We start from the raw sequence: 26,573 nt of genomic DNA, 5'->3' as shown, positions 1-26,573 counted from the left end.
TCTAGAATAGACTATTTTTTTAGAGAACTGTCCTTGTTAAAAAATATTAAAGTGAAGGTAAACTTTGATGAATTTTATATAGAAGTAAGAGGGAAAGCAAGTATTATATTGGCACACTTTTAGATTATATTACCAGGGAAGATAAATGGTAAAGTATGGTATATATATCGGATATTCAACCATAAGTTTATAAAATATAACCTTTATTATTAATTATATTGTAAAAAAAAAAAAATTGTGGACCATGCCACCATTAAAAACATGTGTTCGTGTAATATGTTTGTTAGTGATTATTAAAAGCACAACAAAAAAAAGAAAACAAAAAATTAGACACTGCTAAAGTTGAGCACTTAAAGTACCTGTGTGTGAAATACTGTTTATTTATATCGGTACATAAGTTCAATACAAATGGATTTTAAGGTGCGCAATTTCCCAATATCATTATTTAACAGTGTGGAGGTGATAGAGAAAGTATCTCACCCCAGATAGTAGTATATTGAATATATAGGGAAATAAACTGATCACCTATTCAACACCATATAATGTGTAAGGTACTCCAAAAGCATTAAACTGTGTAACAATAATTTTGGTAAGGCTATTCCACAGTGTACAAATAGGTACCGTGGTACCACTTAAATAAATAAGAAGTAGGTATATGTGGATAATCCCCTCTATATTAGCCCTGATCCTTACACTGAAATAGTTCTATATCTGGTTAAGCTTGCCAGCAACAGTTTATATATGCTCATGTCTAGGTACACTGATATATTCCACAGATTCCCCCCCAACGGCTAACGTAATTAAAGTTAAAGTATTTAAAGGATTCTATACAAATACTCCAAAGTGGGAATTAGCTAGCTTTCACAATTAAATATATCCTATGATTATCAGCTAAGCTAGTGGTAACCCCACATATTCAAATTGATTATGTAAAAAGTTTGCCGTAGGAATTCAACAAGTGTCTATAATTTTAAACAAAATGTCAGGAGGAGAAGCAGTGCGAACGCCTGACGCGCGTTTCAGATCTGCTTTGTCAAAGGCAACCCGCAACTTTATCCAGGCTTCCTTAAAAAGGCCACACAGCCAATCAGATCAGTTCCTAATCTCTCAGCCAATCGCATTATCTCTTCCTCGATAGGCTTGGTTTGGAGGGTTTGTAGTATTGTAGAAGAAGACATGCTACTTGCAACCTGCGACAAGGAATCCCTATACACATCTATAGACCACAAATAAGAGATGCCATGCAGTTAACTATTTCCTTCAGATGGAAGCATCAACAAACACATCGAAGAATGGTTTTATTTAAAACTCCTGAAGTTCATACTAAGTCACAACTTTTTTGTCTTTAATGACAAATTTTTCCTTCAAACTCGCGGAACCGCCATGGGCACAGCATGCGCTCCAACGTACACCAATATATATTTAGGATGGTGGGAGCGAGAATTCGTCTTTTGGGAAAATATGGACAAATACACAGAAAATGTTGTTCTATGGTTCAGATACATAGACGATGTGTTTATAATCTGGAAAGGAGAAGCTTCTTTATTCAAGGATTTCATTATGGATCTAAACAGTAACAATCTGAATTTATGCCTGACATATGAGATAGAACATGAAAGTGTAACATTCTAGATCTGAGAATATCTAGAGACATGTTTGGGAAAATACATTCTGACTTATACAGAAAAGAAACTGCAACAAACGCTATCCTGAATTATGAGAGCGCGCACCATCCATCCACAAAGATGGCAATTCCCTTTGGAGAATTCCTCAGATTAAGACGTAACTGTTCTGATAAACTCACCTTTAAGAAACAAGCAAGGGAGATGAAAAGAAGACTGAAAATCAGAGGGTACCCAAACAGGACCCTTAAGAAAGCATATCACAGGGCACTACATACTGACAGATTGGATCTGTTAAAACAAAAAATGAGAACCAATACGGACAACAGAATACGCTTCATTGGTACTTTCAATGAGGCGCATAAGGAGAAAAAAGAAATCCTAAATAGACATGCCCACATTCTTAGAACAGATGAAGATCTCTCAAAACACCTGGGTGACACAATTGCAACAACCTGGAAAAGAGCACCCACCATAAGAGATAAAATAACGAGAAGCCACTTCGTGAAACACATCAATCGAAGGAAGGATAAGATTACAGGCACACATGCCTGTGGCACATGTATATTTTGTCCCTACATGAGAAATGTACAACAGATTGACGTCTTCCCTACAGAAACAATATATATAACAGATTTCTTTAACTGCAAAAGCAGGGATATAATATATTGTATTGAGTGCAAATGCAAAAAGAGATATGTAGGGATGTCCACGAGAGAGTTCTGAAAACGATTGGGAGAACATATTTGTGGAATCAAAAATGCATTAGGAAAGATCTGGAGAGAGATAAGAAACTAACAACAGTAGTTAGGCACTTCCTAGAGAAACATGACTGCAAACCTGACCTAAAGTGTTGGATACTACAGAAAATATCACTTGGCATAAGAGGGGGCAACATTGAAAATGCCCTACTCAGAGCAGAAACTAAATGGATATTTAGGCTGCAATGTATGTACCCCCCAAGGTATGAATGAATTGATTACCTACAGTACCTTCCTGAGCCAATCATAAACATATAGGAGATGAATGAACAACATCCTGATAAATGCAAGTGCAGATGTATCAATCAAACAAGGGACAAGAAACAAATATATAAAGAAATGAATCCCCTTACATCTATCAACCTTATCTAATATTCATGTAAACATATAACGAATTTGACCTCTAAAGCTACAAACTATGGACTATTTGGGTATACAAGAACTAACTTCATTAATTACTGCTATGGATATATTACAAATAATAAGAGATAATAACAGAACAAAAAAAACAAACAATAAAAAATGATAACATCATAAAATATAAAAAATTAATAATATTCAAGATATTTATAGGAGTTGGTGGCTCACACTTTGATCGTCATACTATCATATACATGATTATAAATTATAACGTGAATAAAATAGATCTCCCTACTGACATGGAGTTTGCCACGGGTATATATATCTGACATAGAATAAACTACCCAAATTTTGTTTTTCCATATATACAATTCATTGCAATCTGCAGGGAATCATGGATTATAGAAATAATATCCCATATAGGTGTCCCCCTTACATGTATATTTTTGTCCTGCCATATATAATAAATGTTTGGTTCAACATGGGACCATACCTTACACAAGTCATATCCATACATCCCGTTTGTGAACTTGACATATACTGATACTGCTTTAATTAAGGATCACAGTTTACCGCCTTTCTAAATGAGAAAACAAACTCTGATAATCTACTAGAGGAGTAATTTCCCTCATCATGAAAACCGCAATACTAATATATTGTAGAATATGGAAGAATTGAAACATCATATTATCAGGAGCGTGCCTTTCGCTTCTATATCACTGATACATGATTGTAAACCTAACATGTCTAGAGATAATATATAATATAGGGATCTAAGATATTTTCTGACCTTAATTCTTTGTAAATTGCATAGTGTGTCTATAAAAAGTTATACGTATCTAAAATGAATGTCTGAATAATATGACTTATACACTTAAGCGATTACAAGAAAAATCAGATCCTAGATGTTTTTACAAGTGTACATCGATATATAACAAGTGATGACTCATATGTGTATTGTAACATACAAATGACTACAAAAATTGACTTTTCGATCTTAAAATAACATTTAATAAGGCCATTTCTTATTGCAGCATTTAAGATGCAAACGATATCTTGGAAGACACTCGATATAAGTAGGCTGCTCTGTTTACAAAATATCTTACATGACAAGCGTGTGTACACAAGTCACAGAACTCACATACCTCTGATTGGCTACAATACTACACACCCTCCACACCAAGCCTATCGCGGAAGAGATAATGCGATTGGCTGAGAGATTAGGAACTGATCTGATTGGCTGTGTGGCCTTTTTAAGGAAGCCCGGGTAAAGTTGCGGGTTGCCTTTGACAAAGCAGATGCGAAACGCGCGTCAGGCGTTCGCATTGCTTCTCCTCCTGATATTTTGTTTAAAATTATAGACACTTGTTGAATTCCTATGGCGAACTTTTTACATAATCAATTTGAATATGTGGGGTTACCACTAGCTTAGCTGATAATCATAGGATATATTTAATTGTGAAAGCTAGCTAATTCCCACTTTGGGGTATTTGTATAGAATACTTTAAATACTTGAACATTTATTATGTTAGCCGTTGGTGGGGAATCTGTGGAATATATCAGTGTACCTAGACACGAGCATATATAAACTGTTGCTGGCAAGTTTAACCAGATATATAACTATTTCAGTGTACGGATCATGGCTAATATAGAGGGGTTTATCCACATATACCAACTTCTTATTTATTTAAGTGGTACCACAGTACCTATTTGTACACTGTGGAATAGCCTTACCAAAATTATTGTTACACAGTTTAATGCTTTTGGAGTACCTTACACATTATATGGTGTTGAATAGGTGATCAGTTTATTTCCCTATATATTCAATATACTACTATCTGGGGTGAGATACTTTCTCTATCACCTCCACACTGTTAAATAATGATATTAGGAAATTGCTCACCTTAAAATCCATTTGTATTGAACTTATATACCGATATATATAAACAGTATTTCCCACACAGGTACTTTAAGTGCTCAACTTTAATTGCTAGGCATTTGTTGCCACTGTTGGAGGATTATCAGTGTCTAATTTTTTTTTGTATTTTTTTTTTTGTGCTTTTAATAATCACTAACAAAAATATTACACGAACACATGTTTTTAATGGTGGCATGGTGCACAATTTTTTTTTTTACAATATAATTAATAATAAAGGTTATAATTTATAAACTTATGGTTGAATATCCGATATATATACCACACTTTACCATTCATCTTCCCTGGTAATATAACCTACAAGTGTGCCAATATAATGCTTGCTTTCCCTCTTACTTCTATATAAATTGCAATATTTGGCATTAGGCACTACCTCCTGTTGCATCTGGGTATACACCAGGAGGTCAAGGTTATATAGCCTTCTTCCCACCTTCCCTATAGGATAATAGGGGCTTTTTCCAAACTTTGATGAACGAAAGCCCGTTTTTTTAAAAATACTATTAAAAACAGGGGCACTTTTATTCATCAAAGTTTAGAAAGCAGCCATTTTGATAAAAACTTACCTTTGTTTTTTCACAGCCAGAGCAGCTTCCCCCACCCGCAGATCCTCTCTTCAAACGTCATCAATGACTAATCCAGCTTCCTCCAATCAGGGCATGGCCTCAGTCAGTGACTACTCTGGGCGAAAGCCTTGATTGGAGGAAGATGGATTAGTCATTGATGATGTGTGAAGAGAGGATCTCCGTGTGGGGAAGCTTCTCTGGCTGTGAAAAAAAACAAAGGTAAGTTTTTAATCAAAACTGCTGCTTAATAAATTTTGATGAATGAAAGTAAATATTTTATTATATCTTTTCATGTGACAACACTGAAGAAATGACACTTTGCTTCCACTGAGGTAAAGAGAGAAAGAGCAAAAAAAAATAACAAAAAAAAAACATTAAAATCTGTGTCGCCGTATATCCGCATCTCATGCTAATTTATGCGTATAGTGACCTTTAGTCTTGAGGAGTCATATTTATGCTTTATAGAAGTGAGTGTGACATCGTTAATCATTGTGGACACAAAACCCCCCAAAAAATAACAGCAAAACATTAGGCTCTTTTGAACCGTGTATCAAAATCTTATAACTATATTCTTTTAACTATGTCTCTTAAGATAAATCTATTAACTCTTCCTTCTTAATAAAATAATCCTTACAATATACTGTACATTGTTTGTCTATGTCTAAGTATGCCTAAAACCTTCTTATCTCACCCTAATTTGTGAGTATAGTGACCTTTAATCTAGTAGAGTGATGTTTATAGATGTATGTTTATACATTTGTGCCGGCAACCTTATTTATAGTGTAACCTGGCCCATAGCCATTTACATGCATTTGCTTTTTCAAGCTGATTAACAGCTACTTTTTCATTTTTTTAAATGTCATACATCTTTGACCAAAATTTAATGTTAAAAAAAAGTGTACGTTTGGAATTAACAGGTGCAATAAAAAAATGTATTTAAAAGTTGTGTCTTAGAGAATGTCTAAAAACAGTACACACTCACAGTAACTGTCAATTTCAAGCAGGTGAATAGCAAGAATTTAGTTTTTTAAGGCTTCTATAAGTGTTCGGACAGTATTGCTTGTAAAGATATTCAGCTAATGTGTCACTGCCAGGAATCACAAAATGTTTAACATTTACATGATTCATGTAGTTCCAAAAATGTGAACCATATGAATAATTAAAATCTGGAAATGTTTTCCATTTCTGAAAGAACATCCCTCAAACTGGTGGTTGTAGTTTGTAAAATCTCACAGGATTTAAAAAAGTGATATTTCCACACATGAGATCCTCAAAAGCCTTAAAATTATGCTGAGAACAGAATTGTGCCAGAATTCTTGTTAATAATAAGGGTCCTTGCTGTCCCCAAACATCTCCCTTATAGTTACGGACAAAGTCTTCCATGCATTTCCAGATAAATTCATGATGTTGAGAAAAGCCAAGAGCTCCATTACTAGAATAAGCAGAGGACAGAATTTTGTAACTGAAACTGGTTGAATTGAGACGATATCTGTGTTATTAATTAATTAGTGCCAATCTGCAACCATCTGCGCTGACATGACTCCAATAGCGTTCCGATAAAGGATCAACCTACAATTATAGATAATTTACATAAAGCAAAAAAAGAAGGAAAAACATTTAAATGAAATTTCATACCATTACTACGATGTTAATGTATATTTTAGATGTAGTGAGATTGTAACAATACATACAATTTAGAATATGTGCAGGTGATCTTTTAGTCAATATTTATGTAATGCTTTCTTTTTTATAGAATTTAGTATGAGCTGGTAGGGCACCAGGGGGCACTTGCTGAGTGCAACAACACTAGGGACTGGTTTACAATGAGGGCAGCAAAATAAAGCCATTAATATGACATTTCCACTTGTGCTCATTCCTTAGAATTACTCCATGTTTATGTTATAGAGGTAAGGTACCAATTTTATCTCTGTATAAATGTATTTTTCCCCCTCAGCCACCATTGCTACAGTAATCATAATTGCTACCCTCTAACAAATTAGTACTTGATCTCACACAGAACCCTCCTCTTTTTCACTTTATTTACAGAAAGTAATAGCACAATTCCAATTTCCAAAAACATTTTGATAAAATAACTGATACATGCCATCATAACACTTACTAAACATATACAAGTATGTCTGTGTAATTATATGATGATTTTAATAATCTAATGGTGTAGTTGTAAAGATTAATACTAACAAGTAAAATTAAAATATTTATACACAGATATCATCAAACCACACATAACTTTATGTTTATGTAAGACAAGCCAATAACACAATTAAACAGTTACTTATAAAGCAAATATCTTTGAAATAATCTGTCTGCCTTAGAACATTTGAAAAAGGAAGACTGACAGTGAATATAGTCATAAGTACTTAAAGGGAATGTTTCATAAACATTCATAGTTACATTAAATTAACTTAAACTAGTGAGAAAGTCTGCAGTTCTTGTTTTCTTGGGGTACCACAGTTGGCATATGGGAGTACTCTATGGCTCTTAGAATATTGGGCATTCCTCACTGTGCGTAAAAGACCTTATTCATACTACACCAACCCTAAGGAAAATAATCCCCTGAGCACCCATAAAATATCCCAGATATTAGAAAAAGTGAATTGAGTTATTCTGCTCGCAAGCCCCTCAAGTTGCTTGTTAGCCTGAGTTCCTGACTTCAATTCATATAAGAGAAGAAGAAACATATTAGAATAAGTAGATGGTGGGAATCAGAAAGACATGATGAAATGTAGCAACAAAAGAAAGTGCAGATATCCACTTGTAGAATAAAAATTCTATTGTATAATCAAATGACAGAGCTAGTTAGAACTAAGGCTGGGAGTCACATACATGTAAATGTGGCAGTTTAAACCAAAGTATAAACAGCGTGGGCACCAGCCAGAGACGGTTAACACACTTACGTGTAGACAGAATATGCAAAGGGTAACAGTGTATATGGGACAAGCACAACCACGACACTTAGGGGTAGGATATTATATAAGGAGTATGGGATAATGAACATAAACATATACATGTCCATATGTACATATCTTTTTATACATATCTTTAGAAGGGAAATATGTTAGGAATGGGAAGGGGGAGCATCTCCACATGAATATGATTAGACCTGACATATATATTATACTCAGTCTCAATTAAAACCCTCAGGCACCTGAGTCCTGAGTTTAAAAATCCAGAATGCTTCTTGTTTTGCTAGAAGCCTGTCTTTGTCACCTCCCCTGGGGGTCTCCTGATGGTTTCGATGGCCCTCCACTTAAAGGATCTCAAATCCCCTTCGTGTACCTCAGTGAAGTGTCTTGACAAGGACGAGCAGGGTTTCTTGTTTATTATATAACCCAAATGTTCATGTATTCTGGTTCGTATATCCCTGCTAGTCATACCCACGTATTGACAGTGGTGTTGGATACACTCAATAAGATACACAACATAAGTGGTTGAGCATTTAACACATCCTTTAGTTTTAAATAGTTGGTTTGTGACACATGAGTAAAATTCCTTTCCCTCAACGATATAATCACATGACTTCCATCTTCCCCCTCCACATTTGTATGTCCCCTGAACACTAAGCCAAGTGATTGGTTGTTGTATATGTGGTAATTGGGTGGGGGATAGAATATTACCAAGAGTCAAATTTTTTGAGTACACACATTTTGTAATGATATGGTATTGGATCTGTATCTTTAAGTCTTTATCACCTGACCCTGCCCACAATCCCTTTAAGTAGGCTGAACTCCCAGTATTCAGTGCTTAGTATTTTGTGTATGTCTAGCTGATTGCTGATAACCCTACCTAAGCTACACACTTGTATTCCTATACACCATATTTGGAACAAAGAAATTACAAGCTCTCACCAAGAGTTAAAGATCCTCTTTTACAAGAAATCTCCTGCTGCAGCATCAAGGAACAACTTTACTTACAGACAATAAGACCGGTCACGACTGCTGCTGCACCAAAGCTAATTTCTTCCTTACAGCTCTGGATCTCACTGTAAAGGTATAACCTCTTCATAAGCAAATTCCTCATTTGATTTCTCTTCCTCAGAGATCTGCATCAACTGTACATTCTATTTTGCTTGTGTTTGTACCTGTGGAGACTGAACTTAAACCGGAGTAAAACTCCTCCCACTTTGGCTTTGAAAATCACTAACCGCTCGGGAAGTGAATCAACTAGCAGCTGAGCAAACCACTACAGAGTGAGTAATCTTCTTCCTTCATTTTACTCTACACTAACCTTATCCCTGCTGTTACAAGTTAACCTCTTGTGTCAATCTGTTTCTATTAAGTATTACTCAGAGGTCCTGCTGAGAATTGATTAACCCAGAGACTGTATTATTATATCTGTGACTTGTGAATCTCAGATCACCTGTGTACCGACTGTTACATTACTAAATAAGAGACTTGCAAATCTCAGCTAATCTGTGTACAGGCAATCATATGCCTAGATTTAGAGTTCTGTGTTAGCCATCAAAAGCAGCGTTAAGGGGTCCTAACGCTGCTTTTGGCTGCCCGCTGGTATTTAGAGTCGGCCAGGTAATGGTGTACTGCTCACTTTCAAGCTGCGACTTTTCCATACTGCAGATCCCCTTACACCAATTGCGTATCCTATCTTTTCAATGGGATCTTCCTAACGCCGGTATTTAGAGTCTTGGCTGAAGTGAGCGTTACACCTCTACCGACAATACTCCTAACACCCATGGAAAGGCTGTAGTTAAGAGCTTTATGGGCTAACACCGATATATATAGCTCTTAACTACAGTGCTCTAAAGTACACTAACACCCATAAACTACCTATGTACTCCTAAACCGAGGTCCCCCTCCATCACCGCCACTATAATAAATATTTTTAACCCCTAATCTGCCGACCGCACATCGCCGCCACCTACATTATCCCTATGAACCCCTAATCTGCTGCTCCTAACATCGCCGACACCTACATAATATTTATTAACCCCTAATCTGCCCCCACCCCCCCAATGTCGCCGCCTCCTAACTTCAAGTATTAAACCCTAATCTGCCGACCGGACCTCGCTACTACTATAATAAATGTATTAACCCCTAAAGCTAAGTCTAACCCTAACCCTAACAACCCCCTAAATTAAATATAATTTTAATCTAACTAAATAAATTAACTATTATTAACTAAAGTATTCCTATTTAAAACTAAATAGTAAACCTGTAAAATAAACCCTAATATGGCTACAATATAACGAATAATTATATTATAGCTATTTTAGGATTTATATTTATTTTACAGGCAACTTTGTATTTATTTTAAATAGGTACAATAGCTATTAAATAGTTATTAACTATTTAATAGCTACCTAGTTAAAATAATTACAAAATTACCTGTAAAATAAATCCTAACCTAAGTTACAATTAAACCTAACACTACACTCTCACAAATATCTCAGGATTCAGCTGCTAAGGAGTTAACTTTGTGTAGCTTGCACTCAAAACAGTTATTTGTTTTCAAGAAGAATTGTGTTTGTATTTGTATTTTCTTTGAAGTGCCAGAAGCCCCCTGATTAGCCCACTAAACGTTATTGTGTAGGCACTGAGTCATAAAACCCCTCGAGCTCTTCATCCCAGAGATACACAGGATAAAGTTTATGGCTTAAGCTGTCAATAGAATGCCTGATGCAAAACAGGCCCTTCATTACAAAAACTGACCAGGTCACTGACAGGACATTGGTATATTATGTACATATGTGGGTTAAAACTGTTATAACCTAAAGGAAGGTAAATATGACAACCTATGGCATATTTGATATCAAACCGATTCTCCAAATGAAACTAAAAGGTTATAAATATGTAAATATAGAAATTTCTTACCTAGCAGGAATGATAATGGATTGTATAAATGCAGGCAAGAAATTAGTCTATTGAAGGTTGTAAAGACAGGGGGGTTTCTTAGCCCGCCCAGGAGGGTGTGGTTAAGCAACCTGATCTCTGAAAAGTAGGGTTTAAGAATCTTATTTTTTAACAATAAGATTGTCGTTCTTACAAGGGGAGCTGCTGTACAGAAGTAAGGAGCCATTATTTTCATGCCAGCCCCTGGCGCATATCTTGAAGACTAGGAAAGTATTCAATTCTGTTTTTCTCCTTTTTATTTTAAAATACTGTTTGCGTGTGTAATTTTATTTGTAACAACTTTTTATTAATAATGCATTGTGCATAATATTTTTGGCATAATAAATAATTCCTTTATTAAGTTTGGCCTTTGTCTAATAATTGAACCACGTTACTGAAAGAGACTGGAATATTAGAACTGTATAATTTAGGTTATTTTCTGCTAAATTGTATTTCTAGAGTTAATGTGTAACGTCTGGGGTTTTCCTTAAGATTTTCCCTTTAATAAATTTTAAGTGGTGGCAGCATTTGAGCTATAGGATTATTGTGGGTGGCATTGAAAAGGGAGTGTTGGGCATTTCTCTTACGTCTAGTACAGATTAAGGGAGTGCGAATTAACTCTTGCACCCACTAAACTGAATCACAAGCTTGCCTGGTTTGGCTACATTGTGACCTATAGGTGACAGAAAAGGGGGCTGAAAACCCTTTCTGTGCCAAATAAGTGACTGGTGCAGAGTTGGATAACCTTGGTTCATCACATACACTATCATTAAATTAATTAAATAAATTAGCTACCAATACCTACAATTAAATACAATTAAATAAACTAAACTAAATTACAAAAAAAAAAAAAAAAATTACAGAAAATACAAAAATATTACAAGAATTTTAAACTAATAACACCTAATCTAAGACCCCTAATAAAATAAAAAAAAACAAAATAATAAAAGTCCCTACCCTATTCTACATTACAAAGTAATCAGCTCTTTTACCAGCCCTTAATCCTATCAGCCAATCAGAATTCGAGGGACGCCATCTTGGATGACGTCATTTAAAGGAACCTTCATTCGGCGAGTAGGCGTCGGTTGAAGAGGATGGATCCACGTCGGCTGGGAAGAAGATGGCTCCACTCCGCATGGATGAAGATAGAAGATTCCTCTTGGATGAAGATGTCTGCCGGTCCGGATGTCCTCTTCTGCCCGGATAGGATGTAGACTTCTGCCGGTCTGGATGTCCTCTTCTGCCCCATCGGATGAAGACTTTGGTCTGGCTGGGTGAAGACCACTCAAGGTAGGGAGATCTTCAGGGGGGTAGTGTTAGGTTTATTTAAGGGGGTTTGGGTGGGTTAGAATAGGGGTATGTGGGTGGTTTTAATGTTGGGGGGGTTGTATGTTTTTTTACAGGCAAAAGAGCTGATTACTTTGGGGCATGCCCCGTAAAAAGCCCTTTTAAGGGCTGGTAAAAGAGCTGATTACTTTGCAATGTAGAATAGGGTAGGGAATTTTAATATTATTTTTTTTTAATTTTATTTGGGGGCTTAGATTAGGTGTAATTAGTTTAAAATTCTTGTAATATTTTTGTATTTTCTGTAATTTAGTGTTTGTATTTTTGTAATTTAGTTTAGTTTATTAAATTGTATTTATTTGTAGGTATTGGTAGCTAATTTATTTAATTAATTTAATGATAGCGTAGTGTTAGGTTTAATTGTAACTTAGGTTAGGATTTATTTTACAGGTAATTTTGTAATTATTTTAACTAGGTAGTTATTAAATAGTTAATAACTATTTAATAGCTATTGTACCTAGTTAAAAAAAATACAAAGTTGCCTGTAAAATAAATATAAATCCTAAAATAGCTACAATATAATTATTCATTATATATTGTAGCTATATTAGGGTTTATTTTACAGGTAAGTATTTAGTTTTAAATAGGAATACTTTAGTTAATAAGAGTTAATTTATTTTGTTAGATTAAAATTATATATATATACTTAGGGGGGTGTTAGGGTTAGGGTTAGACTTAGCTTTAGGGGTTAATACATTTATTATAGTAGCGGCGAGGTCCGGTCGGCAGATTAGTGGTTAATACTTGAAGTAAGGTGGCGGTGACGTTGGGGGGGGCAGATTAGGGGTTAATAAATATTATGTAGGTGTCGGAGATGTTGGGGGCAGAAGAATAGGGGTTCATAGGGATAATGTAGGTGGCGGCGGTTTCCGGAGCGGCAGATTAGGGGTTAATTGTGTAATGCAGGTGTCTGCAATAGCGGGGTCAGCAGATTAGGGGTTAAGTGTAAGGTTAGGGGTGTTTAGACTGGGGGTTCATGTTAGGGTGTTAGGTGCAGACTTAGAAAGTGTTTCCCCATAGGAAACAATGGGGCTGCGTTGGGAGCTTAACGCTACTTTTTTGCAGGTGTTAGGTTTTTTTTAGCCCAAACTGCCCCATTGTTTCCTATGAGGGAATTGTGCACGAGCACGTTTTGCCAGCTTACCGCTACCACAAGCAACGCTGGTATTGAGGGTTGAAGTGGCATTAAATTCGGCTCAACGCTCTCTTTTTGGAGCCTAACGCAGCCCTTCAGACAACTCTAAATACCAGCGTTGTTTGGAAGCAGCGGTAGGAAAAAAGCTGCATTAGCTACGTGGGTCTTTACCGACAAAACTCTAAATCTAGCCAATATTGTTTTTCCTTCAAGGAGAGTATTATTCAAGTACTGTTGCAGGTTATCAAATACCCTTTTCCTCTCTCCCACTTAATAAGGAATTAATAATACTCACTAGCTCTCTCCAGAGGGAACACTTGAACCATAGTGTGCTTCTAAGAGTTTGTCATACAAAAAAACTATTTCCTTGTGAAATCTGCAAATTGAGTTCCACTTACCAGTTCCTGACATAATACTAAGCCCAATATGGAACCAGCAGATCTCCCACAAATAGTTTTTAATCTATCACAAAAAGTAGATCAAATTGCACAATCAGTTAGGGATTTACAGGTGGAAAACCAATCCCTGAAAGATATCATTAAAGGCTCTATTGCTACTAAAAGCCCTCAATTTACAGACACACCTGAACCACAGGTCACCTTGCCAGAAACCTTTGCTGGGAATAGGAAGGCATACAGACAGTTCAGGAATGCATGTCAATTACTGTTTAATTTGAAACCTAGAACTTACCCCACAGAAAGAATAAAAGTTTTGACGATTATCTCATTTCTGCGTGGTGAACCAAGAATCTGGGCTAAAAATTACTGCGAAACCGAAGACCCTATCCTTGGCTCCCTTGACGATTTCATCTCTACTATGGATGAGTTATATCTTGATAAAGACATACAACTTACAGCGGAGGCTAGTATGAGAAGTCTTAAACAAGGCAAAAGAGCGGTCGAGGAGTATATAACTGAGTTTAAGTTATATGCAACTGACTCATTATGGAGTGAGGTATCTTTGCGCAACCAGTTTCACCCTGGGTTAGCAGATTCAGTCAAAGATGAGCTTGCCTGAATTGAGCTTCCTAAAACATTAGAGGCTTTAATGAGACTTTCTACACAGATTGATCGCAGGTTAAGAGAACGACGTTCTGAGCATAGTTATCCAGACAGCCATGTAAAAAACTACTCCTTCAACCAACCTTCAGTAAGTCCAAGACTTACTCTCCATAGCGTTCCCATGGAAATTGGGGTTATGAGAGGCCCTCTTACCACAGAAGAGAGGATGTGCAGAAGGAATAGGAACCTGTGCATGTACTGTGCTAGTCCTGCCCACGGAGTCTCAGACTGTCCCGTACTTCTGAAGAACAAGAAATGTAAGTTCACCACCATTTACTCATCTCAAGTATTGACTAACCATGTATCATATTGTAAGCTCTCTCTCATCTTACAGTGGGACCACAAACGAGTGAGAACTGATGCAATAGTTGATTCTGGGGCCTACGGAAACTTTCTTAATGCAACTATTGTAAAGAATAATAAAATACCTTTAGTGTTAAAAGATACACCTGTCTCTGTTTGGGTTATTGATGGCTCCCTTATTAGTACTGAGCCTATTACACATCGCACTGTACCATTACAGGTTTCCACAGTATCAGGTCACACTGAATACTTAACTTTTGATGTTTTACCCTCTCCACATTTTCCAGTGATATTAGGTAATTTAGAGATGTCGCGAACATAAAATTTTCCATTCGCGAACGGCGAACGGGAATTCTCGCAAATGTTCGCGAACGGGCAAACCGGGTGAACCGCCATAGACTTCAATAGGCAGGCGAATTTTAAAATCCACAGGGACTCTTTCTGGCCACAATAGTGATGGAAAAGTTGTTTCAAGGGGACTAACACCTGGACTGTGGCATGCCGGAGGGGGATTCATGGCAAAACTCCCATGGAAAATTATATAGTTGATGCAGAGTCTGGTTTTAATTCATAAAGGGCATAAATCACCTAACATTCCTAAATTGTTTGAAATAACGTGCTTTAAAATATCAGGTATGATGTTGTATCGATCAGGTAGTATAAGGGTTACGCCCGCTTCACAGTGAAAGACCAAACTCCCCGTTTAACGCACCGCAAACAACCGCAAACAGTCCATTTGCACAACCGCAAACTCCCCATTTGCACAAGGTTGGATACCAATCTAGCCATGTCCCGTTCCTTGTCCTCACTGATGTCATTGAAGGTCTCTTCCTCCACCCAGCCACGTACAACACCAAGGGTCCCCGAAAGGTGACAACAAGCCCCCTGGGATGCCTGCTATGTTTGGTTTTCCACCTCCTCAAAGCCACCTTCCTCCTCTGACTCCTCTTCTTCAGACTCCTCTCTCTGCGTTGCCTATCTCTGCATTATTATAAGGTGTGTTAAGTAGTACTATTCCTATCAGTTTAATCCCTGTTACGTCCCCTATCAGGGGACGTGTATATGGCATCGATTTTAGGAACCGGGAGATGGAAAAAGATGCTTGTTCGGTCCTCCTACTTCAAATTTGGGGCACTGCGCGTGCAATCTAATGTGCCACCAGATAGGAGTGGTGTGTTAAGTAATACTATTATTATCAGTTTAATCCCTGTTACGTCCCCTATCAGTGGACGTGTATATGGCATCGATTTTAGGAACCGGGAGATGAAAAAGATGCTTGGTCGGTCCTCCTACTTTAAATTTGGGGCACTGCGCGTGCAATCCAATGTGCCACCATATAGGAGTGGTGTGTTAAGTAGTTCTATTCTTATCAGTTTAATCCCTGTTACGTCCCCTATCAGGGGACGTGTATATGGCATTGATTTTAGGAACCGGGAGATGGAAAAAGATGCTTGGTCAGTCCTCCTACTTCAAATTTGGGGCACTGCGCGTGCAATCTAATGTGTCACCAGATAGGAGTGGTGTGTTAAGTAGTACTATTCCTATCAGTTTAATCCCTGTTATGTGCCTTTTTTTGGTTTGGTTTTTGAAGGCACAGTGCAAAAAACAATTAGGCATGTACACATGCCTAAAAAATGAGGTATTGTTGCAAAAATTGATGTTTGTTTCCCAGGCAGAAAGTGCCCTAAAACATTGCGGCTTGAACCCTAGTTGGTGGCGGATAAGTCACGCAAGTCATCCAGCATTCAGAGATCAAATACAGCAGCGTGTGGTCCATTTTTAGCCCAAGGCAGCTCATCTCATCAGGCCTTTTTTAGTCAAATGTATCGCCCACTGTCAGTCCCTTCGGGATCCATCGCTCATTCATCTTAATAAAGGTGAGGTAATCTAGACTTTTTTGACCTAGGCGACTTCTCTTCTCAGTGACAATACCTCCTGCTGCACTGAAGGTCCTTTCTGACAGGACACTTGAAGCGGGGCAGGCCAGAAGTTCTATCGCAAATTGGGATAGCTCCGGCCACAGGTCAAGCCTGCACACCCAGTAGTCAAGGAGTTCATCACTCCTCAGAGTATCGATATCTGCAGTTAAGGCGAGGTAGTCTGCTACCTGTCGGTCGAGTCATTCTCTGAGGGTGGACCCCGAAGGGCTGTGGCGATGCATAGGACTTAAAAAGCTCCGCATGTCCTCCATCAACAACACGTCTGTAAAGAGTCCTGTCCTTGCCGGCTTGGTCATGGGAGGAGGAGAATTACTTTCACCTCTTCCCTTGTTAGATTCCCGTTGTGCTGTGACATCACCTTTATACACTGTGTAAAGCATACTTTTTAATTTATTTTGGAACTGCTGAAGGTATGTTCTTCCCCCCAGCCACGTACAACACCACGGGTACCAGATAGGTGACAACGAGCACCCTGGGATGCCTGTTGTGGTTGGTCTTCCTCCTCCTCCTCAAAGCCACATTCCTCCTCTGACTCCTCTTCCTCACAATCCTCTTCCAGCGTTGCCGCAGGTCCAGCAAATGATGCTGATAAGGCTGTTTCTGGTGGTGATGGTGACCACAACTCTTCCTCTTCACGCTCATCTACGGTCTGATCCAGCAGTCTTCGCAGGGCATGCTCCAGGAAGAAAAAAATGGTATGATGTCACTGATGGTGCCTTCGGTGCGACTGACTGGGTTTGTCACCTCCTCAAAAGGACGCATGAGCCTACAGGCATTGTGCATGAGCGTCCAGTAACGTGGCAGAGACTGTCCTAGCACCCCGGTCATACAAATAGTCGTTAACGGCTTTTTCTTGTTGGAGCAGGTGGTCGAACATTAGGAGTGTTGAATTCCAACGTGTCGGGCTGTCGCAAATCAAGCGCCTCACTGGCATATTGTTTCGCCGCTGGATATCTGAAAAGTGTGCCATGGCCGTGTAGGAACGTCTGAAATGGCCACACACCTTCCTGGCCTGCTTCAGAACATCCTGTAAGCCTGGGTACTTATGCACAAAGCGTTGTACGATCAGATTACACACATGTGCCATGCACAGCACATGTGTCAACTTGCCCAAATTCAATGCCGCCAACAAATTTCTTCCGTTGTCACAAACCACTTTGCCGATCTCCAGTTGGTGCGGAGTCAGCCACTGATCCACCTGTGCGTTCAGGGTGGACAGGAGTGCTGGTCCAGTGAGACTCTCTGCTTTCAGGCAAGTCAACCCCAAGACAGCGTGACACTGCCGTATCCGGGATGTGGAATAGTACCTGGGGAGCTGGGGGGGTGCCGTTGATGTGGAGCAAGATGCAGCAGCAGAAGAGGACTCAGCCGAGGAGGTTATGGAAGAGGATGTAGTAGGAGGAGTAGAGGAGGTGGCAGCAGGCCTGCCTGCAAGTCGTGGCGGTGTTACCAACTCCTCTGCAGAGCCACGCATTCCATGCTTGGCAGCCTTCAGCAGGTTTACCCAATGTGCAGTGTAGGTGATATACCTGCCCTGACCATGCTTTGCAGACCAGGTATCAGTGGTCAGATGGACCCTTGCCCCAACACTGTGTTCCAGACATGCCATTACTTCCTTTTGCACAATCGAGTACAGGTTGGGGATTGCCTTTTGTGCAAAGAAATTTCGGCCGGGTACCTTCCACTGCGGTGTCCCAATAGCTACAAATTTTTTGAACGCCTCAGACTCCACCAGCTTGTATGGTAAAAGCTGGTGGGCTAAGAGTTTAGACAAGCCAGCTGTCAGATGCCGGGCAAGGGGGTGACTTTGTGACATTGGCTTCTTACGCTCAAACATGTCCTTGACAGACACCTGACTGTGGGCAGATGAGCAGGAACTGCTCAAGGCGAGAGACGGAGTGGCGGATGGTTGAGAGGGGGCAAGGAGGACAGCAGTGGTTGACGTGGATGAAGATGCTGGACCAGGAGGAGGATGGCGGCTTTGAGTTTGTGTGCTGCTTGTACTCATGTGTTGATCCCATAGGCGTTTGTGATGTGCGATCATGTGCCTTCGCAAAGCAGTTGTACCTAGGTGGGTGTTGGACTTCCCACGACTCAGTTTCTTTTGGCACAGGTTGCAAATGGCATCGCTGTTGTCAGAGGCAGACACACAAAAAAAATGCCACACTGCTGAGCTCTGCAATGACGGCATTCTGGTGGTGGCAACAGCATGCGTTGATTGGCGTGCTCTCTGGCTGACCCCAGGTGCCAATGCATGCTGTCTGACTGTGCCACTAGCTCCTTGCGACAACCTCCCCCTGCTTCCAACTCGTCTCCTCCTTCTCTCTGTCTCCCCATCTGAACTTTCCCCCTTCTCTTCTAACGGGCACCCACGTGACATCCACAGACGCATCGTCATCATCAACTGCTTCACTTGTATCTGACAACTCAGCAAAGAAAGCAGCAGCGGGTACAACATCATCATCATCACACCGTACGTCCATGTGTGTAATGCTGCCTAACTGAGACATATCCCTGTTATCTACATCCTCTGGCAATAATGGTTGCGCATCACTCATTTCTTCCAACTGATGTGTAAATAACTCCTCTGACAGATCAAGTGAAGCGGCTGTGGTGCTAGTGTTGGTGGTGGCGGCAGGCGGGTGAGTGGTAACTTGAGAGGTGCCCGAAGCTAAGCTGGAGGAGGATGGTGCGTCAAGGTTCCGAGCGAAAGCTGTAGAAGATTGGGTGTCCTGTGTTAGCCAGTCAACTATGTCATCCTCAGAACTTTTCGAGTTCAGGGTGCGTGGCCTCTGAACACTGGGCATTATTCTAGGGCCAAAGGGAATCACAGCACCATGACCACGACGGCCCCTGCGGGGTGGCCTGCCTCTGCCTGTAATTTTTTTTTCGATTAGTGGTACTATGCGTGCAAGCTACTGTGACAACAGATATGAGTGGCACTGTGCACTGGCAGAAGTTGGCAGAGTAGACGCTGTAGGCCTGACACACACGCTTGCAGACAACTAACTGCTATTCAATCTATTACAGTCAAAAAAATTTTTTTTTTTTTTAAATGTACACTACTGTTACACCAGATATGAGTTGCACTGGTGTGACACTGTGCCCTGGCAGGCCCTCAAACGCACACGTTTGAAGGAAACTGACTGCTATTATTTCACAGTCAAATTTCTAGTTTTTTTTTTAATGTACACTACTGTTACACTAGATATGAGTTGCACTGGTGTAACACTGTGCCCTGGCAGGTCCTGAAATGCACACGCGTGAAGGAAACTGACTGCTATTATTTCACAGTCAAATTTCTAGTTTTTTTTTTTAATGTACACTACTGTTACACCACATATGAGTTGCACTGGTGTGACACTGTGCCCTGGCAGGCCCTGAAATGCACACGTGTGAAGGAAACTGACTGCTATTATTTCACAGTCAAATTTCTAGTTTTTTTTTTAATGTACACTACTGTTACACCAGATATGAGTTGCACTGGTGTGACACTGTGCCCTGGCAGGCCCTGAAATGCACACGTGAGAAGTAAACTGACTGCTATTATTTCACAGTCAAATTTCTAGTTTTTTTTTTTAAATGTACACTACTGTTACACCAGATATGAGTTGCACTGGTGTGACACTGTGCCCTGGCAGGCCCTGAAACACACACACGCTGGCAGACAGGCAACTGCAATTAGATTACACAGGAAAAAAAAAAAAGCAGACTGATGTTCTAGCCCTAAAAAGGGCTTTTTGGGGTGCTGTCCTTAGAGCAGAGATGAGATGAGTCCTTCAGGACTGTAGTGGACACTGAATACACTAACCTAGCTATCAATTTCCCTATTAAATCAGCAGCAGCTACACTGTCCCTCCTCTCACTAAGAATGCAGCTTCCGAATGAATCTAAAATGGATGCTGTCCAGGAGGTGGGAGGGTCTGGGAGGGAGGGTCTGCTGCTGATTGGCTGGAATGTGTCTGCTGACTGTGAGGTACAGGGTCAAAGTTCACTCAATGATGATGGGGGTGGACCGAACATCGTATATGTTCACCCGCTGCGGCAAACGCGAACAAGCTATGTTCGCCGGGAACTATTCGCCGGCGAACTATTCAGGACATCTCTATTAGGTATTAATTGGCTTCAAACTCATCAACCAACCATCGATTGGGTAAGCTCTGAAGTATCTTTTGATTCTCTTTATTGTAAGAAAACTTGTGTACCTAATACTATTATTCTCCAAACACTTACAGGGGATCAATCTCTCCCTATTAAATGCACAGAATTTTCCGACGTTTTCAGTAAGAAATAAGCTGACAATTTTCCACCCCATTGACCATATGACTGCCTGATACAGTTGCAACCCGGTGCCACCATTCTTTATGGGCACTTATACCCGTTAAGTCAGCCAGAATTAGATCATTTAAAAAACTACCTGGATGATAATTTACGTAAGGGGTTTATCAGACCCTCTACTTCACCCACTGGAGCTGGAATGTTTTTTGTTACAAATAAAGAGAACATGCTATGCCCCATCATCAATTATCGTGAACTCAACAAATGGACCATTAAGAACAGGTACCCATTACCCCTCATCCCAGAGCTGATTGAACGTCTCTCCGAAGCTACAATATACACCAAACTTGATCTCAGGGGAGATTACAACCTGGTACGAATTTGCAAGGGGGATGAGTGGCTGACAGCCTTTAGGACAAGGTATGGGTTATTTGAGTACCTGGTTATGTCTTTTGGCTTATGTAATGCCCCAGCTACATTCCAGCACTTCATCAACGATGTATTTAGAGATTTACTGGATGTATGCATGGTAGTCTATCTGGACGATATTCTGATATACTCCAAAACTTATGAAGAACACGTTAAACATGTCAGATGGATCTTACCCAGATTGAGGATCCACAAGTTATATGCAAAACCAGAGAAATGTTTGTTCCATTGCAATAACATCTCTTTTCTCGGATACACCATAACGCCCGAAGGCATACATATGCACACAGAACAAGTTGAAACGGTCAAGGATTGGCCCCTTCCCAGGAACAGAAAAGAACTTCAATGATTCCTGGGTTTATCTAAATATTACAGAAAGTTGATAAAGATTTCTCAGCTATAGCAAAACCTCTCACACAATTAACCTCTGCCACCAATCCTTACGTTTGGACACCCCAAGCCATTTCAGCTTTTAACTTCCTAAAGGAAGTTTCACAACTGCTCCCATTCTAAGATTCCCTAACATGAACCATCAGTACATCTTTGAAGTTGATTCTTCTGACTATGATATTGGCGCTGTACTTTCCCAGAGGAAATCCTTCTCTGAAAGATTACATCCTGTTTCTTTCTTCTCTAAGATAATGAGCCCAGCAGAACTCAATTACCCAATTGGGAAAATGAACTCTTGGCTATCAACAGATCCTTGGAACATTGGAGACACTTACTAGAAGGCACGAAACAACATTCATAATTTTTACAGACCATAAAAACTTGCAATATTTACAAACAAATAAATCATTGTCAGCAAGACAGGTCCGCTGGAGCTTGTATTTCTCTAGATTTGACTTCCCGATTATGTATAGACCAGCTAATAAAAATGGAAAAGCTGACGCTTTGTCTAGACAGCCAAACAAACCCACTCCCCAACCGATAACCACCTCTATCATTCCAAGTGAACGTTTCGTCAGTTCAACAACTCACATAATGGATGATATTCAATGGTATTCCTAAGATGATCAAGACCTTCCCCATTCTCTTTTAACCAAAATAAATTGCATATATCATCATGAAGGAAAATTTTTTATTCCAACAAAACTCCGTCAGTTAATTATAAAAAATCATCACGATACACCTCTGTGTGGACATCCAGGAATACAACGTACTATAGAGCTTCTATCCAGGAATTTCTGGTGGCCAGTTATGAGAAAAACTATAGAAGAATATGTAAAGACCTGTATCACCTGTGTTACTGCAAAAAAATGAAAGAAAACCACCATATGGTTTCTTGATGCCTCTGACTGTAGCAGATAAACCTTGGCAACAAATCTGTGTGGACTTCATTGTAGAACTTCCCACCTCCTTAACCTTAAACAGCATACTTGTTGTAATTGACACATTTACAAAGATGGCACACTTCTTACCGTATCACAAATTACCAACCTCTGCGGAAACAGCTATATTATTTCTTGACAATATTGTCAAATTACATGGTATACCCCCCCCCCCCATCGTTATCACCGATAGGGGACCCAGTTCACTTCACATTTCTGGACCAGTCTTTGCGAATTAGTTCAAATAGATCACCATTTCACCACCTCTTTCCATCCACAGACCAATGGTCAATCAGAAAGATTAAACCAGTGGTTAGAGGAATATCTGAGATGTTTCTGTTCCTACCAACAAAATGACTGGGCCAAGTTTTTTTCTATGGCAGAATTCACCTTCAACAACCTCACCAACTCTGCCACAAAATTAACACTGTTCTATGCGACTTATGGTTATCATCCCAAATTTAACTTCGTTCCTTCCTTCAGTCAGAATTCACCTCCTGTGGAAGACTTGGGAAACTCATTATCAGAAAACTTCCAATTCATCAAAGATAATATCCTCAAGGCCCAATTAACTCAAAAACATCACTATGATCTAAGAAGGAGGGCCACGCCAACTTATGCAGTAGGCGACAACGTATGGCTTTCTACAAAAAAACCTACGACTGCAAATTCCTAGTAAGAAACTTGCAAAAAAGTTATATTGGACCTTTTCCTGTTCGAACAGTTGTAAACAAGAATGCTGTTACTTTGGAGCTACCTCCTACCATGAAGATTCATCCAACTTTTCATGTCTCCCTTTTGAAGCCCCACATTTCTCCCTGATCCTCCTGCTCAGTTCTTCCACCTCCACCGCCCGTTATGGATCCAGACACCTATGAAGTCCATCCTCTCCTTGACTCTCGTCTAAGAGGGGGCGTGTTACAGTATTTGGTCCACTGGAAGGGATACCCTCTGATGAGAATACTTGGGAACCAGCCTCTAACCTCAATGCCCCAAGAGTTGTTTCTCTGTTTCATAGACGAAACTCAGATCGCCCGAAGCCTCAAGCTGTGGAACAGCTTGCTTGAGGGGGGGGGGGACATGTAACGATCTGGTATTTGATCTGTATCTTTAAGTCTTTATCACCTGACCCTGCCCACAATCCCTTTAAGTAGGCTGAACTCCCAGTATTCAGTGCTTAGTATTTTGTGTATGTCTAGCTGATTGCTGATAACCCTACCTAAGCTACCTATTTGTATTCCTATACACCATATTTGTAACAAAGAAATAACAAGCTCTCACCAAGAGTGAAAGATCCTCTTTTACAAGAAATATCCTGCTGCAGCATCAAGGAACAACTTTACTTACAGACAATAAGACCGGTCACGACTGTTGCTGCACCAAATCTAATTTCTTCCTTACAGCTCCGGATCACACTGTAAAGGTATAACCTCTTCATAAGCAAATTCCTCATTTAATTCCTCTTCCTCAGAGATCCGCATCAACTGTACATTCTATTTTGCTTGTGTTTGTACCTGTGGAGACAGAACTGAAATCGGAGTAAAACTCCTCCCACTTTGGCTTTGAAAATCACTAACCGCTCTGGAAGTGAATCAACCAGCAGCTGAGCAAACCACCACAGAGTAAGTAATCTTCTTTCTTCATTTTACTCTACAGTAACCTTATCCCTGCTGTTACAAGTTAACCTCTTGTGTCAATCTGTTGCAATTAAGTGTTACTCAGAGGTCCTGCTGAGAATTGATTAACCCTGAGACTGTATTATTATATCTCTGACTTGTGAATCTCAGAGCACCTTTGTACCGGCTGTTACATTACTAAATAAGCGACTTGCAAATCTCAGCTAATCTGTGTACAGGCAATCATATTGTTTTTCCTTCAAGGAGAGTATTATTCAAGTACTGTTGCAGGTTATCAAATACAATTTTCCTCTCTCCCACTTAATAAGGAATTAATAATACTCACTAGCTCTCTCCAGAGGGAACACTTGAACCATAGTGTGCATCTAAGAGTTTGTGATACAAAAAAACAATTTCCTTGTGAAATATGCAAATTGAATTCCACTTACCAGTTCCTGACGAATTTAAACCCCTTTGTGGCAACAACCTTTAGGTCTTTATCACTGTATAGCAGGGGAAAATACTTCTTTAATATGGCACAAATCTCATAGTACTCCAAAGAGTACTGTGTAATGGTTCTACCATCTCCAATGTTTTTACCTTTTGGAACCAATGCATCATGTCTGCTGGTTCCAGCCACTTCCTTAGCCACATTCCGCACCATCTCTGGTTGGCACCCCCTCGCAATCAATCTATTGACCATATGGTTACTTTCCTCCACAAAATCTTTGTCAGTACTGCAGATTATTCTAGTACACAATAATTGCCCTCTAGCAATTCCTTTGAATACATGTCTGGGATGTGAACTTTTGTTGTGCAATAGAGTGTTACCTGATATGGGTTTTCTATACAGCCTTGTAGTAATCATTCCTGTATTGGTGTTCCCTTCAAGAATTACATCCAAGACGTTAATAATCTGTTTATTCCATTCAGACGTAAAACTTACTCCATTATCACACCTATTCAAAAAGTTAACAAAATTTCCTACATCAATTTCACTAGATGACCACACAATAAGCAAATCATCTATAAAGCATTTATATAGATGAATATAGCTTTTGAAGGGGTTAGTATCCGCATAGATAAAGGTTCTTTCCAGCTAGCCCATAAAAATATTGGCATATGAGGGGGCAAATTTTGGCCCCATGGCTATACCCTGTTTTTGCAGATAGTAAACCCCTTCAAACAGGAAACAATTGTGTTGGAGTAAAAAGTTAGTAACCCTTAATATGAATTCTATTGCCTTACTTTCCATGTCATAATAAGACTTCAAGAAGTACTTAATTGCAATAGTTCCCAAATCATGTGGGATGCTTGAGTATAAAAACACAATGTGTATGGTCAACCAGCTATATTCAGAACAGTCCATATCAGATTTTCCATCAATTGCAACACATGCATTGTGTCCTTAATATGGCAATATAAGGACCCTACAATAGGCTGCAATAGGGCATCCAGCAACTCAGACAGGGGCTCCAAAAGGGAGCCTATGCCTGAGACAATCGGTCATCCCTTTACATTTTTCAGGCTTTTATGGACTTTGGGCAAATGGTGGAACAATGGGGTAATTTGATTATTTACATATTTTGTGGAGGAAAGTAACCATATGGTCAATAGATTGATTGCGAGGGGCTACCAGCCAGAGATGGTGTGGAATGTGGCTAAGAAAGTGGCTGGAACCAGCAGACAGGATGCATTGGGTCCAAAAGGTAAAAACATTGGAGATGGTAGAACCATGTTCATTACACAGTACTCTTCGGAGTACTATGAGATTTGTGCCATATTAAAGAAGTATTTTCCCCTGCTATACGGTGACAAAGACCTAAAGGATGTTGCCACAAAGGGGTTTAAATGCATGTACTCAAAAAATTTGACTCTTGGTAATATTCTATCCCCCACCCAATTACCACATATACAAAAACCAATCACTTGGCTTAGTGTTCAGGGGACATACAAATGTGGAGGGGGAAGATGTAAGGCATGTGATTATATTGTTGAGGGAAAGGAATTTTACTTGTTTGTCACAAACC

General features: G+C 39.5%; 1 pseudogene; it reads right to left on the bottom strand.

Moving 5' to 3' along the window:
* Nucleotides 1-5,451: 5,451 nt before the first annotated feature.
* Nucleotides 5,452-25,207, bottom strand: LOC128657141 (alpha-1,4-N-acetylglucosaminyltransferase-like; annotated as a pseudogene).
* Between the last annotated feature and the right edge of the window lie 1,366 nt (nucleotides 25,208-26,573).

The sequence above is a fragment of the Bombina bombina genome, chromosome 4, assembly GCF_027579735.1.
Source record: "Bombina bombina isolate aBomBom1 chromosome 4, aBomBom1.pri, whole genome shotgun sequence".
Lineage (NCBI taxonomy): Eukaryota > Metazoa > Chordata > Amphibia > Anura > Bombinatoridae > Bombina > Bombina bombina.
This window is presented reverse-complemented; position numbering and strand designations above follow the sequence as displayed.